This window comes from Capsicum annuum, chromosome 11 (assembly GCF_002878395.1).
Source record: "Capsicum annuum cultivar UCD-10X-F1 chromosome 11, UCD10Xv1.1, whole genome shotgun sequence".
Classification (NCBI taxonomy): Eukaryota; Viridiplantae; Streptophyta; class Magnoliopsida; order Solanales; family Solanaceae; genus Capsicum; species Capsicum annuum.
In genome coordinates, this window is record NC_061121.1 from 118,821,990 (window position 1) to 118,835,153 (window position 13,164).

Here is a 13,164-nt window from a genome sequence, read left to right on the forward strand (position 1 = left end):
CATGTCCCACTTCCAGGTTGGAAGATCAATGCATTGCATATAACCTCTGGGTTTTTGGTGCTCAACTATAACTCTTTGACAATTTGGATATTCAGCTACAAATTCTACAATGCTCTTCTTCATGTCATTCCACCAATACTTATCTTTAAAATCTTGATACATTTTTGTTGATCCTGGATTAATGGAATACCTTGAACAATATTCCTCTATCATAATCTTCTTTCTTAGTCCGTCGACATCCAGCACACATAATCGGTTTTGGTACTGAAGTACTCCTTCTCGCATAAGCTCAAATGCCTTGGTCGCACCACTCTGAACGTTCTCCTTAAGCTGTAATAAAATAGGATCTGCATATTATTTCTCCTTCACTTCAGCTACTAATGAAGATTCCACAGTATTAAGTATGATAAGCTCTTTATCCGGAGTTTCAATAAGGCGAACTCCCAAACTAGCTAACTGGTGAAGATCTTTAATCATTCCTTTCCTTTCTATAAGCGCCATCATAGCCTTATGACTTAATGCATCATCTACCACATTTGCTTTTCCTGGATGGTACAAGATATCAACATCGTAGTCCTTTAAAAGCTCAAGCCATCTCTACTGCCTTAAATTTAGATCCTTCTGATAAAAAATATATTGCAAGATCTTATGGTCAGTATATATATCAACATGAACCCCATATAAATAGTGGTGGCATATCTTTAAAGAAAAAATAACTGCCGCCAGCTCAAGATCGTGTGTAGGATAATTTTTATCATGTGGCCGCAATTATCTAGAAGCATATGCTATTACCTTACCATGCTGCATCAATACACATCCTAAACCAATTCTAGAAGCATCACAATACACTGTATACGCTTCGGTGCTTTCTAGAAGTACCAACACGGGTGTAGAAATCAACTTGTTCTTTAAATCTTGAAAACTCTTCCAAAAGGCATCATTCCATTGGAACTTGGATGCTTTATGGGTTACCTTGGTTAAGGGTGCTTAAATGGAAGAAAAGCCTTTAACAAACCTTCTATAATAACCGGCCAACCCGAGAAAACTACGAATCTCCATAGGCGTTATGGGCCTTGGCTAGTTCTTCACAGCTTCTATCTTTTGAGCATCAACCTTTATCCCTTCACTAGATACAATATGACACAAAAATGCCACCGACTTTAACCAAAACTCACATTTAGAGAACTTTGCATAAAGCTTACAATCACGAAGAGTTTGTAATGCCTGTCGTACGTGATTGGCATGGTCCTTTTCTGATCTAGAATAAACTAGAATATCATCTATAAATACTATCATAAATACATCTAGGAATGGCTTAAACACCCTATTCATCAAATCCATAAAAGTTGCGGGTGTATTTGTTAGCCCAAATGACATAACCAAAAACTCGTAATGACCATACCATGTTTGAAAAGTTGTCTTGGGTATATCCTTCTCTTTGACCCTCACTTGGTGGTAACCTAACGTTAAATCAATCTTAGAAAAGTACTTGGCGCCCTGTAACTGATCAAATAAATCATCAATTCTTGGGAGAGGATATTTATTCTTAATAGACACCTTATTCCACTGCCGATAATCAATACACATCCTCAGCCAACCATCCTTTTTGCGCATAAATAACACTGGTGCTCCCCAGGGAGACATAGTAGGCCTTATGAATCCCTTCTCTAGCAAATCTTTCAATTGCTCTTTCAATTCTCATAATTCTTCTGGGGCCATTCTATACGGAGGAATGGAGATTGGTTGGGTGCCTGATATTACATCAATACAAAAGTCTACTTCTCGTTCAGGAGGCAAATCTGGAAGTTCTTCAAGAAATACATCAGAAAATTTATTTACCACCAAAACAACGTGAAGAGTTGGTGGCTCCGCTTTTGTATCCCTTACTCTAACTAAATGATATATGTATCCCTTGGAAATCATTCTTCTTGCCTTAAAATAAGAAATAAATCTACTCTTGGCGTGCGAATTTTACCTTTCCATTCAAGGACTGATACATTTGGAAAATGGAAATATACCTTTTTCGTGCAACAATCAATTATGGCATAACAAGACGCCAACTAGTCCATACCCATTATAAAATCAAAATCTACCATTTCTAACTCCACAAGATCAGCCATCGTATCACAACCACAAATAGTTACTATACAGTTTTGGTAAACCCTTCTAGCTATAATAGATTCCTCAATTGGTGTGGACACTTCAAATGGCTTAATGAACAGTTCGGGTGTTTGTTCAAACTTTCTAGCAACCAATGGATTGACATAAGATAATATAGAACCAGGATCAATTAAGGCATATACATCGAATAAAAAGATAGACAATGTACCTTTAACTATATCTGGGGAAGCCTCTAAATTTTGTCGATCCGCTAGAGCATACGTATGATTTTGAGCCCCGCTAGAACTCGTGGCTCCTCTATTACCTCTAAAACGACACATTGGTTGTGCACCCCTTCCTGAATAAGGCATCAATGATGATGATGCAACAAATAACCCCATAGGTCGTCCCATACCCCCTATGCCTCTTCATGGGCATTCTCTTATCATATTTCCCCACATACCACACCAAAAGAAAACATTGGTCCCTAGCCAACGTGTGCCCAAATGATAGCTTCCACATTTATTGCATGGCTCTCGAGGAGGTCTTGATGGCTCATATTTCTTTCCCCTTGGTACCCCACTGTCTGCAAACTCTGACTCTCACTTGTATGCCTAAATTGATTTCCTCTGGACCCTTGGAACTGTGGTGGGGCACTAGCTACAGAATAAGAAGGTAATGGCCTAGGTGGTCTAGCAGAAAACTATGGTCTGAACCCTCCGTGGGATGCCATGAACTGCCCTGTAGATCTGGCCCTCTTGGAATATCCTCTTTCTAATTCCTGTGTTCTTCTCTTCTTCCTCTAATCTTCCTTTTTTTGTGCAAAATCTTATATCCTCGCTATGTCCATATCTTTGTTTAAAGTGTCAATAGTACGATCTCTAGTCAGATATAGATCTAGCCTATCAACATATTAATGAACTCTGTCATCCATGGTAGCTATAACATTAGGAGCATATCTCAATAAAGAATTAAATCGGAGACTGTACTCCCCACGCTCATATTCCCCTGATGAAGATTTATAAACTGATCTGCACGGGCCTGACGAATCTTGAATGGAAGATAATGATCAAGAAATGCCTCTTTGAACTCTTTCCAAAGAGCTGGGGGTGCATCAATACCCCTAGATCATTTCTAGTCCTCGTACCAATATATAGCCTCTCCTTTGAATCTATACTCAGCTAACTCCACTGTTTCTCTACCCGTTATATGTATAACATCTAAGGCCCTTTGAATTTGATCAATAAACTCCTGTGGGTCCTTGTTAACTTCTGATCCAGTAAAAGTAAGAGGATCCATCTTAAGAAAATCTTGTGTTCGAAGGCTAGCCGCCCTATCTGTACCACTAGGACCCGTGGTAGGAATGGCTTACCCTTGAGCTTGCCCAGCAACTATACGAGTCAAAAGTTGCATTGTATTTCTAAGATCTTGATCAGCAGCTTTAATAGGTGGCTCTGGGGATATAGTTCTCCTCCTTCTTATTTTTTCCAGAGTGGAAGAAGTTTCTGATGCATGCTCAGCTAGAGCCTCCCTTTGATTAGCTGGTATAGTGGGTGACTTACTAGTCCCCTCTCCAGCAGCCACATCTACTTGTTTACCGGTATTCTTGCTTCTGGTAACTGGCATCATTACTATAATAAGAGAAACAAATGGATTCAGTAGTCAACTATGACTTTATATACAATATAGGCTCTATCGCATGATCTATGACATGAAGAAAAGAAATAATTCCTAAATGTCCATAGCCTCCTATTTATAGATGTGGTGCACGACACACCGATAAAGAAGACTCTACATAGACACGGCTTTGTAGACCTACAAGGACGAACTTCTCTAATATGACTTTTGTCACACCTTAAATCCTATTGGGGCGGACTAGCATCTGTAACCAAGGAGGCCCGAGAGAACCAGCTCATAACCCTATACTTCCCATGCATACCTCTATGACAACCTGAAATTCGGACCGCATCATGTCACATATAAAAGAAAATAATCACCTGTATAAGCTCAAGAACACATATCTATATATATTCAATACTTGGCCGTTGGAGCCATTGCGTCTATTAACAAAACACCACCTTAACTGTACATTAGGTCTACAAAGCCTCTAGACATTACACAGAGTTTAACTAAGGTCGGGACACACCCCTCCATATAACTAACTTCTATACAATTCCAAAAGTGATTGGATATGACACGGAAAGCCCCAAAGTAAACTGGAGCTCACCAAAAGCAGCTGGATATCCTGGCTCCTACTTGTGCGGTAAATGAGCTGAGGTACCTGTACCTGCAGCATGAAATGTAGGTCCTCCATGGGGGATGTCAGTTCAAAATATGTACTGAGTATGTAAAGCTATAGATAATAACACATGATATAGGAGCTCAATAGAAATCAGAAATAAGTGAATAAATCATAATAGGAGTGGACCACACTTACTAAAACTTGTGACAACCTGTACATTGTATTTATTCAATCACTTTACCTTCGTTCTTATCATCTTCGTAATCATTACTATACTGTGTTATGACCATTAGGCTACCTCGAGTACATATCAACTGGGATCAACCCATGATAGGCTTATGCCCCTGGGGTACCACCCATAAACACATAAATAGGTATCGACCTATGATAGGCATATGCCCCTAGGATACCACCCGATAAGAGAAAACTTCCATCACTTAGTTCAATTAATCTTTGAGATTGTTATTTCGGTGGCCACCATATTTTTGATACTTTAAAACAATGATACATCAATAAGAGACATAAATTGACCATCAATGCAATAACGATGAAGTAAGAACTCATTGGAACATCAATTAAGTGTTTTGGAGTCATCAATGCCATAACAATGAAATGGAAACTTATTAGTATATCAATAAAACGTTTTGGAGTCATTATTAGCACATGGATCTTGTTTGAGTAACCGGATACCTTGTGGCATTCATTAGTGCAATAAACATGTAAGATTTGGAAAAAAAGTAAGTATTGGAATGTCTTGACATCTTGTAGGGTGGAAACAAGTTCATTGGTAACGTAGGACATCATTCAAAACCATTACGGATCACATGTTATTGAATAAATTTGGAAACTTTCTTAATAGAACAATTGTTCAATTTCATAACAAAGATATGGTATAGAGTATGCTTTACATACCTGACTGTCAACCTTCAATACTAGTCCCGAGTAGACTTCCCATCTTTCTGGATTACTTATCTACACTGAACATATATACCAATCTAGTATTAGCAACCAAACGTCACAATTTAACTATTTGAATTCACCAAACTAGTGGTGAAGTATAAGCCTTATTTACACCATAAAGGGTGTCACTTTAAACCTCTTATACTCCAATTACATTCACATGCCATGCATATTCATACAACATCCTCCAATATCAAGTTTGGGTTCATTTATCCTTCCAACCAATCCATTAAACCAAATTGAGCCATAGACATAAATAATCATCAATTCAATAGTATATCACCATATCCACCTCCCATAACTCAATTACCATATCCACCTTCCATAATTCAATACAACAAAACCATGCAAAATTGTCCATAACCTTGTTTCCATCACCTTTCAATAACAATCAATACATATAATCCTCTATCACACATATACATATGGAAAAGAACAAAGGCAAAATATTCATACCTTAGAATTAACCTCTTGATTATCCAATCCGATTTTCACAAATAATAGGTGTTGTTCAAAGCTCACGAGATGACAAACGCAGTTATCGGATTACTTTAGAATTTTTACGGTTGAATCAAAAGTAATTTAAAGGTCAAATTTGGCTAGGGTTTGTTCTTTCTTAATGACTAATGATGAAAATAAGTTTTTGAACTCATATATATGTATATATACTTATATTCCCATCCATAAAATAATAGGAAATGACCAAATTGCCTTTAAAATTTAAATAATGTCAAATCTGTCCTTTGGTGGACTGTTTTGATAAGCTAAAGTAGATTGATAATAACTCTTTGCTCCGATATCGGATTTGGGTGAAATTGGTATCGTTGGATGTATAATTCAAAGGGATTTTATTTCAAATAAAGTAGGCCACCTAGTTCGTCCTGTACAAGGAGTTATGGTTGTTTGAAGTTGACCCAAAAATTCGGCTGGCCTCAGTTGTTTGTGTGCTGGAAATTTTCTTGCATATTTACTATTCCCAAATATCTCGGCCACCGTTTTATAGTTTCAAATGTGCTCAATTATATTCGAAATCTATCCATTTTTGGAAATCTTTATATCATTGGAAAGCTTATTCAATAACCTTCGCATGAAAACATTGACAGGCAAATTTTGATATAAATAAAATAAAATCAAAAAATAAATTCCATATAAATTAGACTAGTACACATACTTGAATACACCAATACACGTACTTGAATACGGGGTGTTACAGTAGTACTTCACTGCTCAAAGGTCAGCTTGCTTTCTACATTTGGGAAAGGAGAATGATATCTAAAGGATGTGTTTATTAACTATTTCATGTTAGAGATTCTAATTTCGAGGCTCCTAGTCTTGAATCAGTCCCAGTAGTGAATGAATATTCAGATGTCTTTCTCGAAGATATTCTCGGAATTCCTCTCGAAAGAGAAATAGACTTCTGTATTAATTTTCTTTCAGACAATCAACCTATCTCTATTCTGCCATACAGAATGGCACCATCAGAATTCAAAGAACTGAAAGAACATTGACAGATCGCTTAGATAAGGGATTCATCAGACCCAACATTTCCCCGTAGGGCATAACAGCCTTATTCATGCGCAAGAAAGATAGTTCACTCAGAATGTTTATAGATTACCATCAACTCAATAAAGTCATTGTCAAGAACAAGTATCCTCTTCCCATAATTGATGACTTGTTTGACCATTTTCATGGTGCCAGTTATTTCTCTAAGATAGAACTTAGATTTGTCTATCATCAGCTCAGATTTAGGGAATGTGACATCCCAAAGACAGTTTTTCGTACGCGGTATGGTCACTTTAATTTTCTAGTCATATCATTTGGTCTTACCAATACCCCAGCCGCTTTCATGGACTTGATGAAATGTGTTTTTAAGAAGTACTTGGACATGTTCATCATAGTCTTCATATATGATATTCTGGTCTATTCCCGTACTGAGCACGATCATGCAGACCATCTCAGAATAGTACACCAGACTCTCAAAATCATTAGTTATTTACCAAATTCAGTAAGTGCAAATTTTGGCTAAGATCAGTAGCATTCCTTGGCCATATTATTTTTGGTGATTCCATTATAGTAGATCCTCAAAAGATTGAATAGGTAAGGAACTGGCCTTGCCCTGTCTCTCTATTAGATATTAGGAGTTTATTTGGTCTGGCTGGCTATTACATATGGTTTGTTAAGGGATTTTCTTCTATTGCATCCCCTATGTCCAGAATTGACTTAGAAAAAAGTTAAGTTTCAGTGGTCACATCCATACGAGAAGAGTTTTCAAGAATTAAAGACACGACTCACCTCATCTCCAATTCTATCATTACCAGATAGTTCAAACAGTTTCATAGTATATTGTAATGCATCTAGAGTGGGTTTAGGATGTGTCCTCATGCAGCATGGTAAGGTCATACCCTACGCCTCCAGATAGTTTAAACCCCATGACAAAAATTATCCAACTCGTGACCTTAAGTTAGCAGCCATAGTCTTTGCCTTAAAGATTTGGAGGCTTTATCTATACAGAGTTCATGTAGATATCTTCACAGATCATAAGAGCCTTCAGTATGTTTTTTCTCTAAAATATCTCAATCTTCATCAGAAAAGGTGTGCAGAGCTCTTAAAAAATTATGACATGAGTGTCCTCTATTATCTGAGCAAGGCCAACATAGTGGCCAACGCTCTCAGTAGACTGTCTATAAGATGTATTTCTCATGTTGATGATAGTAAAAAGAAGTTATTCCAGGAATTCCACCAGCTTGCTAGACTAGGCGTTCGCTTAGTCGACTCTTTATATAATGGTGTATGTGTTCAGAGTAGTTTAGAATCATCTCTAGTATTCGAGCTAAAAGAAAAGCAAGATAAGTATCCTAGCCTTGTCAAGCTAAAAGAGTCAGTTCAGAATCATAAAATAGAGGTTTTCTCCTATGGGGGAGATGGCGTCCTTCATTGTCAGGGTCGTCTCTATGTTCCAGGCGTAGATGACATAAGGCAGTGAATTCTGGCAGAAGTGCATGGTGCACACTACTCTATTCATCCAGGGGCCACTAAGATGTACCGCAACTTGCGGGAGATTTATTGGTGAAGTAGGATGAAAAAAGATATTCTAGAGTTTGTGGCTAAGTGCTCTATATGTCAGCAAGTTAAGATAGAGCATCAGAAGCCTAGTGATCCTATACAGGAGTTGAATATTCCTACTTGGAAGTGAGAAGTTGTGAACACAGACTTTGTGATGGGATTGCCTCGAACTCGTCGTTAGCATAATTCAATATGGGTCATTGTAGACAGAATGACCAAATTAGATCTTTCCCTTCTAGTTCATACCTCTTATTTAGCCAAGGATTACTTCAAGCTTTACATCAAGGAGCTGGTCAGATTGCACAGTGTTTCGTTGTCCATTATATCAGACAGAGGTACCTAGTTCACCTCTTATTACTGGAAAGCATTTCAAAAGGGTCTTGGTACCCAGATCCATCTTAGTACAACCTTTCATACTCAAGCAGATAGTCAAGCAGAAAGGACCATTCAGACTTTGAAAGATATACGAAGGGCGTGTGCAATTGATTTCAAAGGTAGTTGGGATGATCACTTTTCTTTGATTGAGTTTGCATACAACAATAGCTATCATTCCAGTATTCAGATAGCTTCATTCGAAGCTCTCTAGGGTAGGAGATGTAGATCTCCAATCAGTTGGTTCAAAGTTAGGGAGGCCTCAGTCATAGGTCCTGACTTAGTATTAGATGCCTTAGAGAAAGTTCAGCTAATTAGAGAAAGACTCTAGCATGCTCAGAGTCGATAGAAATTTTATGCAGATGTTAGTAGAAAGGATATCGAGTTCGATATTGGTAACTACTTCTACCTCAAGATCTCTTCTATGAAGGGAATGAAGATATTCAGAAAGAAGGGAAAGCTCCGTATTTGATATATTAGTCCCTTCAAAATTCTCAGTCGATTCGGCAAGGTAGCTTATGAGCTCAAATTGCCTTTAGATCTAGCCTTAGTTCATCCAGTCTTCCATGTCTATTTGCTTAAGAAGTGTATAGGTGACCCATCAGTTGTAGTCCCTATTCAGAGCATAGATGTTCAGAACAACCTCTCTTATGAAGAGATTCTAATTGAAATCCTAGACTATTAGACCCATAGATTGAGGAACAAAGAAGTTCCTCTAGTTAAAGTTCTTTGGCAAAGTCAGTCCATAGAGGGAGCTACTTAGGAAGTAGAAGAAGATATGCGTACCAAGTACCCTCACCTTTTCCCCACCAACTTAGATCAAGCTTAAGGTAACATTTCTCCTTAATATTACTCAGTTTCATGATTAGTGTACATCAGTAACTTAGTATTCAGTCTCATGTTCATGTTCCCATGATAAACTTGGTATCAAGTACCACTGTATATTCAATCATGCATTTATGTATCCAATCAGTTATATAGTTATGCATCAGACATGCTTTCTTATTGTGAGAAAACTTAGTTTGTCAGAACTTTCAGTTATGCATTTATGAATCAATTACGCATGCATCAAATATGCATGTTTAGTATGTTATGTTTAGCTTGTCAAGCACGTCCGTCATGAGATCATGTTCCATTTATTCATTTTCAGATCATTGCTTCCCCTCTCAATCAGTCTCATCCGAGGACGAATGTTCTCAAGGGGAAGATATTGTAATACCCGTGCTTTTTCTTAGCTTGAAAATCATCTCAAGGATGTTAGAACATGCTTTGAAATAGGAAATCATTGTTATACAGTTGGTATTTTCATAATTTTAACTTCCTATCACGTGGTGATTGAATAATCTTTCCATCGATAAATAATTCACCCAAATCCAACACCTAAGGGAAGAGTTAGGTCCTTTTTAGTGAGAAAATGTTTGACCTGAGCTTTCAGCGCATCGCAGAGATAGTTCAAATGACAACTGTCAAATTCGAGTATTGTTCTGCGATACTGGCGCATCGCGCCAAACTTCCAGGTCGTAGCTCCATGTTGCACCACCATGCAATTTCCCTATTAGCAATTTCTAGTGACACAGCACGATAACGCCGCATCGTGCCAAGGTCCCAATTCAGGAAATTTTATTAAAAATTTAATTACGTGTCCAAGGTTAAAATGGTTAATCCCCCCCCCTATATAAGCTTTTACACATGTGATTTATCCTTTATTCATCCAAAATATTGATATTTTTCTCAAATACGCTCAACAACTCAAGCTAGGGTTTTCATAAAGGTCCAATTTCAAGAAGGTTTCACTATCAATCTTCATGAAATCATGATCTAAGGTATCCATAGTGTTCATTCATGGACTTCTTTCCTCCATAAGGTCCAAGAATCCCTTTTCTAAACTCAAGTTATGAATTTTCTATATGTTTTCATGTTTTCGCTGCTTGCGTTCATGTTTGATAGATGTGAAATTGGATTCTACTCCATGATTGTTGATAGTTTTTATGTGAGTTTAATTACTATAGCCATAGATTCATGCAACCCTAATATTTAAACCCTTGAATTATGAAATTAGAATTGAATAATGATGTTTACATGTACCATGCCTGTCATATGTTTGATTAAATGCGTAGATGAAAGAATATTGTCTAACTAGCATGATATCATGAAATCCCCTTGTATGTACAAGTTCATGCCCATTACATGTTTGATGAAACGCTCCTATGAATGTTGTATGTATTATGATGTTAGTCAAGTCTTCATGTAAATAATGCTATGTCAGTTTCCTTCTATCTTGTCCTGGGGGTACTTGAACCCGAAATATTCATTGTGTGCCTATATTCATGTCATGTTTTCACAATACTCTCAGTCAAGCTATGAACTCTTAGACTTCATATAGTTTTATGACTTAGGAAAAATTTCTATGATCTCATTACTCAGTCAGATGTGAGATATCAGTAGTATTCTGTCAGCCACGTAAATTCAGCAACTCAGTCCATGCTCATTTTAATTCAGTAAATCATGTTCAGTGTCCATTCAGATGGGAGTAGGAATTTGCATTGAGTGAACCCAAGGATGGGGACTCACCTGTTATATGAGGGTGTGATTCTTAGAAAAAATCCTTGTGTTCCGGAACTGTCTCCAGCATAGGTTAAGACATCGTAGCCTCCAATATGAGGGTAGATAAGATGGCTTAACCTGTTTTGTGAGGGTGCCCACCGTCTTGCTAGAGTTACCTATTATATGAGGGTTACTCACATGTTGTCCTTACCAGTGGCGTGGTATTGACACCCTTCCAATCAAGGCATAGATTAGACCCCAGCTCAGCTATTATAGAACCTTTGGGGCATGTCGGCTAGTTACTACTTCCCACAGTTTTATGTTATATAATCAGGACTATTAGATACAGTCAATCAGTCTCAGTAATAGAACTTAGATAGTTATTCAAATTTCAGGACTGTTAGATGTAGTCAACTCAGATATAGTACAAAACTCAGATAGTTCTATCAGGTTCAGGACTGTCAGCTATAGTCAACCACATTATTAGTTTTACCCAGATACAGTCATTCATGTTATCAGTCATGTAATGTTATCAGTATTCAGAATTAGTAATCACGTTGTCACTTACTCTTTTGTAATTATGTATGCATTCTCACATTCATGTTAGATAGTCAGTTAGCTTTAGCATGCATGTGAACCCTTTCATTTTGCCTACCTCACATGTATACTTAGTATATATGTAATAACACATTCGCGCGATGGGCTTTCTTTTTATGTTACACCATAGGTTCAGAGACATGAGTTCCAGATCAGTATTAGATTCCATTTTCAGCAGTCAGAGTAGAAGTGAGTCCTCATCCTTCGAGGACATAATAATTTTCTACTATCTCATTGATTAGATTTTTAGTTGGAGTTAGTTGGGGACATGTCCCATCAACTGCTTATTCAGATCCTTCAGAAAGTAGAGGCTTTCTGACTAGATGCAGACTACATATAAACGATCATATTCAGACCAGTATTTTCAATTTTGTTTTGGGTATTCTATTACCCCACATAGATGTTACGTTATTCACTTTTGTTCATGATCGAACCTTATGGCCTTTTAGTGCTTGTTTCCACATTATTATGTTATCTTATGCAGTATACAGGTACAGATATCAGTCATGGGTTAGCTTGTGGTCCTTTGGTGTCATGAGCACCATGTAGCGTTCTTGTTCAGCAAATCGGGTCGTTATACTTAAAAACTTAGATGCTTATTTATATCTATATTAACATATATATAACACTAATTTCCCTAAAAAAATTGGCAAAATATGCTAAGATGACATGTCTAAAGTGGATAAATACATCCAACATCACCACTCCATACTTAAAGCCTTATTTGTCCTCCAACACCTCTTTACTCTAAGCGTCATAAGCTGAGGAGACTCTACACTTTCAATACAAGCTAGAAACTCAAGATAGTACTACAATGACCACATAGATTGCAAGTTTCTGCACTAACATGCTACAAACACAATTGAAAGCTCAGAATACTGCTCCAAGACATCCTAGCCTCAAGAATTGACTCACCAAGTGGAAAACTTATGCATATTGCTAAATCTAAGACATTATATAAATCACCCAACATCCATAAAACATGTAGCCTCATAATAAGATAGTTTCCCATAATCACTCACAATAATGCCATTTATAACACAATAGGTACAAGAATTAAATTATGGTCACTCTCACAAATATTTCACAAGTTACAAATAATGAACCATATGCTTACCCTTAGTGTAGTACTCCACTAATATCAAAATATTAAGCTTAGAGTCAAATCTGTTTTTATGGGTTGTAATGCAGGATAAGGGATGGATAGGAACTATTCTGGCTACTAATAGTGACTATCTTCCCTAAGTGCTTTAATACATCTCATTATATAATTAAGACTAATCTCT